Source organism: Rhopalosiphum padi, chromosome 4 (assembly GCF_020882245.1).
Source record: "Rhopalosiphum padi isolate XX-2018 chromosome 4, ASM2088224v1, whole genome shotgun sequence".
NCBI lineage: Eukaryota > Metazoa > Arthropoda > Insecta > Hemiptera > Aphididae > Rhopalosiphum > Rhopalosiphum padi.
Window position 1 is genome coordinate 50,240,584 of NC_083600.1, and position 8,720 is coordinate 50,249,303.

An 8,720-nucleotide genomic window follows, 5' to 3' on the forward strand; every position below is an offset into this window, starting at 1 on the left:
TTTGAGACTATGTATTTTATGTTATTTTGAAAAGTATTAATATTAGTAATTATATTTTTACTTTTTCTACTGTTATATTTTTCTATTGTTTTTATTTTTTTGAATGACATTATACATTTTAAATATCATAACTCATAGAAAATGTTTTTATGAGAATTTATTTACGCGAAAATAAAATTTTGAAAGTGTAGTTAATTATACAAATAATTTAAAGTTAAAATGAGAGGATTAGTGACTCAATATTTTTCAGAATACCTCTGAGTCACTCCACTTCACTCACCAATCTTAAATGGGTACTTACGTAAATTGTCAACTATTACTAATTAACTAGGTACTTGATTGAAATTTGATTTTTACACAATATTTTATTTCAGATTTATAAACTTAAAAACATATGTTCTTATTCAAAAATATAACAATTAAAATATCATATTGGTAAAAATTAAACTATATAAACCGGTTTCAAACATTTTGTTTTATATTGAGTTCGAAATATTATCTTAAAACAATTATTTATAAAACAGCTATAATACTTTTATTTTTAAATGAGTGTTTTCTTTTAAAAAAATCACTTTGTATAATAATAATAACACATCGCCTTCGTTATTATATCAATCGATACGTCAGCATTGAATTGTGCGTTGCCACCGAGGAAGATATGATCTGTTGTGAAACAAGCATGAAAACTATTATAGTTTACAATAGCTGTCAGGAAACTAGGTACGTGTACCTCTTTAATACACCATTATTATAATATTATAATAATATATTAATTGTATATAATGAGTACAATATAATATTATACGTGTGCGGCGCATAGACGCATAGATACCGTGTTGACAGCTTTTCATTATTTTATTATTTTTTTTTGAAATGTGTACTCGTGAAATCTGTACATCGCCCAGTGAAAAAAAACCAAACCGAATCAAAAAATAGGATGCGCATACATAGGTATATATAAAAAAACACTATATAATATATACCCTATGTATTTGATGGGGGCCATACAATATTGGGGACGATGTACGACAATAGGACACTGCGCCGCGGTAGTGCACCGAGGGTGTAATCTGATGTACACCTCACTAACACGAGCGCGCGATACACGATGACGATTTCCTGTGTGCGCCGAAATAATGGACGTGACGGGCACAAAAACATCACGAAACGCTGCTTTATTATATATAATATTATATTATGTGTAATAGTGGAAGTGCATCGGAAACGGATTACACGTAGGTGTACGCATATATGACGTACATGCTTACATACAGGGTGATTCACTAACATGCTCCCCCGTGTTTTTACATAAATTAATAATACATTTATTAAATTAAAATTTTTGAATATAAAATATATAGGTAAATACTTGAATACTCAATATTTTTAAATTTTTTAAAGTTTTTATATTATGCTATTTAAACAGTGTCCTGTGTCTGTGACAATACGAACTCTGTTTATTAAATAAATATTCCTCTATCCCCTACTTTACTGTAATTTATTAAGTGGATAATTTAAAAAAAAATCAATGTACCTGATCCAAAATTTAAACGACTAGTTTTTTTGTTATTGAAATAATAAGTATAGTAGTCTTTAGGAATGATTTTATAAAAATATAAAATATATTATAATAACATGTAATATCGAATCTATAATTAGTTATTTTATTTGGACCACATTTATAAGTTATAAATATTAATAGATTAATATCTAAATCATGAGAATTTTCAAATCAGATTTTGAATAAATCTTTTATTGAAGATGATTTAGGAGTAAACATGCTTAATGAATCACCCTGTGTATGCATACTTTATACGGTACTACATACTGTATATAGTACACAGTACACTATACACGCATTATGCGTATATCGTATTATATATAATGTATATCTACGTTGTGTCATGCGCGAAATTATCCAGTCGGAAATGGGTTTTGAAAATTATTTTGATGACGGTATTATTAGTGCTATAAATGCATTTAGTCACTGTGGCCAATATACCTGTAGGTATGCGCAATCCAAAAAATTCATCCCGCCACCACGTACAAAGGCATTACGTATTTACACGGGTGCAACAAACTTTGGAAAAAGTCCAAAAATGTCCAACAAGTGTTGTAGGGTACCTACAATGTAAGCTGGTAAAAAATCTCAAATAAAAAAAAAGTTTTGTTGTTGGTGTAATATTATAATGATATGTTAGCAGCGCAATACTGAAAAGTTTTTGTAGCGGAATGAACAGAATTCTACTAATTTCGGTTAAAGTCCAACAATTTCCAATTATACTATACTGCTAACTATATAACTATATGGAGATGTCAGATCACACCTTTAATATAATATATCTAGATGAGTGAAAAAAATTAAGTGTGTATGTATTACATGTTTAGTTATATTCAATAATAAAAGTAATAATAATTAATTAATAAACTCAATATTTTAACCACTTTTTTTTGTTTTGTTTCAATTTTCACATAGGACGCTCTTTTGGACCGGTCCCTTGAAAAACCATGGTACTTTAACTAGTTTTAAAGTACACATATCTATATTCAAAATTCAAGTGTTCGCTTTTTAATGTAAACGAATATTTTCTTGAATTACCCAAGTAATTTATTTGAAATTTGATATACGAGTATAGGTAGTCACTAGTCATTCGTCCGGATCTTAGTTGAAATCGTATTATAATTATATCACCCGTTGCATAACCAGAAAATAACACTTGAAATTTATTCATTTTTTTCTGTGTTAGTTATGGGTAGAATTATTTGTCCAAATGTAGATATAGTGAAAAATATTTTGAAGTGTCTAAAAACAGCTTTTCATTGGTATTTTCTGATTTTTTTTATCATAATTATTGCTATTTTTTTCGTTATTTTTACAAGTTTATAAAGTTTGTAATTTTATATATGTTATTTTGAAATGTGTGAAGTCGCTTTTTAGTGTGCAAGATTATTATTTTTTTTTGAAATCTTGATATTGAATTAAATTGTTTAAATTTAATTTAATAGTAGTAGGACAATTCAAATACATTTCCTGAAAAAAAATTAATAAAAACATAGAATTTTTTCCTGTTGTAGAAAAATAAACAAAAAAAAAACTGAAATAAAGGTTGAATAACACTCACTATACAGTATTACAGTATTATAATATTATGTAATATGCATAGGTACTTGTAGATTTTAAGTACTTCATTTATCATTAAGTTACTGAAGATATAAAATATGATATGTAGATAATAAATATAATAAATGATCAGAGCCCAGAGATTATTTTTATATAATTAATACACAATAAGATATAATTAAAAATCCAATATTTTATGAGAGAAAAATTATTAAAAAAATTACTCAAAAGTATAACCCTAAAAATATTCAAATTTTTTTTTAAATGTAATCATATTTTAATACCTTTTGTCTATGTCTTATTATCATAATTAATTATTAATAATTGATGAATTGTGAATCTCTGGCAATAGCACATTTAAAATAATAATAATAAAAACAGAAATTAGTTTGATGAAAAACTCGTATATCAAACTAGTGTAAATGAAAATGTTTTTCAATGACTATACAAATATAAGAAAATAAAAATATGACTTTTTAATTAAAAATAAAATTATCAAAACAATCAATTAAAATTAAATAGTATTTAAATATTATAAAGACGTGTGTGTATCTATATATCAATGTTGTTTTTCACTATTAAGTATTAACATTACATATATAATATTATGACATTACTTTCAATGCATTAAATTGTTACATGGAAATAAGTATGTGTTTATGACGTCAATAATGGTTTATAAATAGGGCTTTACATTGTACGTATATAGACACGCTCAAAAACCATCATAATACTCATAGTTCATACTATATATTCTATCTCTAGTAAACTCTAGTTATAGTTAAGTATGAAATACTGGATCTCTGGGACTCTGGATTCTGGAAACCTGGTGCCAGCGAAGATAATGGGGTCACCTAAATAAATTATATTGAGTTACTTACTCATTTTTATTAAAAAAAAAGAAGCAAATTAACTATTAATTACAATATACAATATACAATTTTAAATAAATATTAAGCTATTAAAATAATTCATATTATACAGTAAGTTATAATTCTATACATTGTCTTGTAATTTGAACGTAGTACTATGAATGATACTTTGATATCCATAATTTATCCATTATAATAGTGGTTTATCTGGCACTTTTGGTATGATACATTACAATAGTTATATTACAGTATTAACATAATCTTAAAGTCATTGTATTGCCTATATTAAATACTCTCAAATGCTAAATCATCTAAATAAGCTTCAATACCAATAACATATAGGTACCTATATATTCAATTATCCACCAAATACAGTGAATAAGCACTAGATGGTCAAATAATTTAATACACAATATGAAAAATAATCTTAAATTTTTAGAATTGATACTATTGCTAAAATAACCCATCTGGACATTTGATGGATCACTTGAGTATGTTGCAACTCAAAAAAATAAAATATGAAAATAATTCCTACGAAATTTCACAGTACAATTATTTACAATTAACAAAAAAAGTATTAATGTTTTCTAACCATATTTTTGTTTTCATTATTATGATTATTGCTATTGGACATTTTTGTGTAGATTTAGTTTAAACGTTTTGGGTTTTTCCAGTTCCTCCAAATGCAAATTAAAAAAAAATGTGTTTGAAATAATTATAATCTGTGCTAATTATTATATGGGTGATTTTTTTTTTAATTCCTATGTTATTGGTTTCAGTGCAACGTGCAAGTTTGAAAAACTTTGGGAGATCTGGAAAATATTCAATAGCTCCGTGTAAGGAAAATAACATTTTTAATTTTTTTTTTTTTTATAAACATCAGCATTCAGCATATTATTACGTTACGTGCCATTGGTCTTGTTATTTTAAATGCTTCAGAAGCAGTTTCCAGTATTTTTTATCAAATTATTTCTGTATGACTTTTTTGTACGATGTCCGTTGCGTATTGCGGGTATAATCGTTGGGTAAACTCGTTTGATCATTTCACGCGGATAAGCGATTTTCAGTTATCGCACAAAGTCTCTAGATCACATGGACTGGAAACACACGTGTACATTTAGGTTGCCCGTAACACACACGCGGGCACGTTGCTACGCGTATAAATTACAGTGTACATATTATAATATCAGTTATCTCTGGTCAGAGGTTCCGCATTACGCAACACGCGGCGGATATGCACACCGGGGCGCACATGTGGTGAAACCCGTTGGTTGGGGAGAAATACAATAAAGCTCCCTTTGTGCGTTAGACCACCACCACCACAGCCCACCCCTCGTAGGCCGATAAACGTGCGTGGAGAAGGGCACGCATATATATGTAGACACACACACACAACTCGTATATATTATCTTTTTATTATTACAAATTTACGTTTTTTATACACATCCGAAAAATTACAAATTAATTATTGCGCAGACCGACGGAAACCGTCCATCAATCATACATGCACGATGTATGTATATATACCTATTTCCTATATATTATATTGTCGCTCCCTCCTATACCTGTCTGGCTGGCTGTCCACTGTCCATATATCGTCTACTTGGGTGTATACATTTAATGTTGTACATGTACATCATAAATATACGTTCTGATACCTATGTTAATTTTTATATGAAAACCCCTTTTAGATCTGACCTATACTTGTACGAGTTCAGAAAACTTTTAATAATTGTTTAACATTACAATTTCCACTGTATAGGACCTAAAAATAATAATAAATGAAAACAAATTCACTAAACAATATTACTTCTTAGCATATTATACTGTGTTACATATTGATGTTTGTAATATTATTATTATTTTAATATTTTTTGACCACAAAAAAATAAAGAGTAAATACAAATTTAATTTATAACCTAATAAAAACTTCTGGATACAGGATATCTGAACATTCTTAACACTTAAACGGTGTGTGTATAGTAAATTGTATGTTAAAAATTTTACATTAAGCTAGTTTAACACTATGTAAAAAGTATTGATTGATAAATATTATAACGGTTATTATGACAAAAATCGTTGATATAGACCATTACATCTTAATGATTTCCACAATCCACATATTTCATGAGTTTATTAGAAAATTAATTTGTTTAAAGTCTTTAAACCAAAAATCAGTGTACAGTAAAAAACATTTTTATTTTTCATAACAATGAATAAATTAATATTAAAATTTACTGTCATTATTACTACCATTTTTTTTATATAAGCTAGTTGATAAAAAAAAAAATACATAGCATACTAAAACGGATTAACTGGAACGATTCGCGAGGACGGATTTAAGTTTAAAGCTCGAATATAATATACAAAACCATTTTAATGGGTTTTTTTATTTTATTTTTTTTTTATAAATAATAAATGAGTATTAATTTTTTTGCTTAATGACGTAGAATGCATATTCACTGCACGAAAATTGGAGTCCATTAAAATAATAGAGTATATAATAAATAATAATATATAGATTGTAGGTATACACTATAACATATATAGGACGTGGTTTTTCCAATCATCGGGGAACCAGTGTAGTGTCAACAATTAATATGCATGTTTTTCTAAAGTATTATAAAATAATTGATTTTTGAACACATAACTTTAGATATGTTTTACACTTTCAAAATACATTATATGATTGTGTGATAACGTCACTACGATATTACAAAGATTTAAAAATATATACTTTTTTAATTAGACTAAGGTTTACATATAACATTTATCTTAATCTAAATACATTGATCTTAGTTATATTTTTTAAATTTTATTCCGATATAATTATTTTATTTTTCAGCTTATTCAACACTGTATTGTTGTATACATGACTGATGTAACTGCTGTAGACGTTATTATTCCTACTGAAGCCAGTGTTTGGAACACCAAGCAATAATTCTCCATTAAATAAAACGATTATGTAAACCGTTTACACAAAAACAATTTACAGACAAAGGTAAATAATGTAGTTACTATTAGATACCACAAATTTATCAATTCAGATTTTATATTTTTAATCCTAATTGATACAATTTTATAGTTTTTTAATTATTTATTAGTCTATCAGAAGTAAAATTAATTATTGAATAAACATCAACATCACTAGGTATGACTTATAAAACTTTAACTATAGGCGCAGAGGTGATTTTTTTGGTCCAAATTTAGCAATGGCACCTGGCTGTTAATAGTGCAAGGAACAAGAATAAAAAATTTAAATTAATTCCCATTTACAACCAATTAAAAATAATTATATTCAACATATTATTATGAATAAAAAAAAAATTGACGAAATACAAGCATACAGAAAACCAAATCTATACATTTTTATAGTTAAAAATAAGAACAAAAAATATTTTAAGAGAGAAAATTGTAATAAAAAGCCTGCTTTACTGGAAAATACCCCAATAATTGTTCTTTAGTAGTGCACTGCATATACTAAATAACCAATTTACCTTTTAAATGTATATGTATATTGAAGTATTAAAAATGGTCAAAGATCTTCTTTATAAAGAAAAACTAAGCTCGTTCATTTTTTTTTAAAATATCAGCAAAATATAATAGAATAATATTTTATTCTTTGACAAAATTGAATAAAGCTTATCCAGGGAAGTTGAGCGTATAATGTTATTTGTATTTACCTGGAATATATAGTGCGCGCCAACTAAGAAAATAGTAATATGCCAGCAGATGTAATTTATCAAAAATAAATAAATACTAAAAATAGTTTGACAAAAAGTCCAGCCATAATTAGATAATCAGATAAATGGTCAGTTTACAGTTATATACAATTATTATTTTAATAATAAATACAGTAAAAATAATGTTTAGAAAATCCAAAATGAAGCTAACAACAATTAATTGCAATATTTCAAATAATATATTATTATTTTCGTTTTACCCCTGAAATGAGCACTGCGATGTGCGGTTTAATAACAGCTGATAAACAGCATAATTTTAACATAAATTTTATCTCGTACCGCTGTTAAATTAATAATTATAAAACAAATTTCATCCAACATTCTTCCTTTAAAACAAATAAGCAGCTTTTTTTGTCTTTGGTCTGACATGCCGCACAGGTGCCAATTAGCCGTAAGCCGTGCGTTATCGTCCGTCGAAACTAGGAACCGCGTAGTTATCTATATATTATTATGTTTTTCTCTCAACTTTTGGTGACGCACATATTTTCGTATATGTGTGTGTTTTTCCGAGAATTAGAACTTAAAGCACGCCGAAGGGCACTTGACAAGACGTGTGAAAACGCTGTGTGTGAATTTGACAGGCACAAAACGTATTTCGCCACAATCCAACACACACATATGTGATATAACGGCTCAAATAACAGCAACAACAATAATAATATACAATATATATATTACGTACAATACCGTATCTAATAATGTATAGACACGTCCTCCGATCCTCTCTCTCCTCGCAGGTCACTTCATGTCCAATGTCCATCGTACCTGTTTTCGGAAAAGCCGCACTGCTTTTGTTTGTTTCGCCAGACAGTGTTTGCCCGGGGCTGACCAACACGCTCGAGTGCTTAAGTAATTGCCTATACCCTCACGAGGCGATAAAAATAATATTATTCGTAATATCATATCAATAATATGATTCAACCATTATAAAATATCAAATACGTATGTTCGTAGTAAAAGCTCAAAGTGATGTATATGGATTTT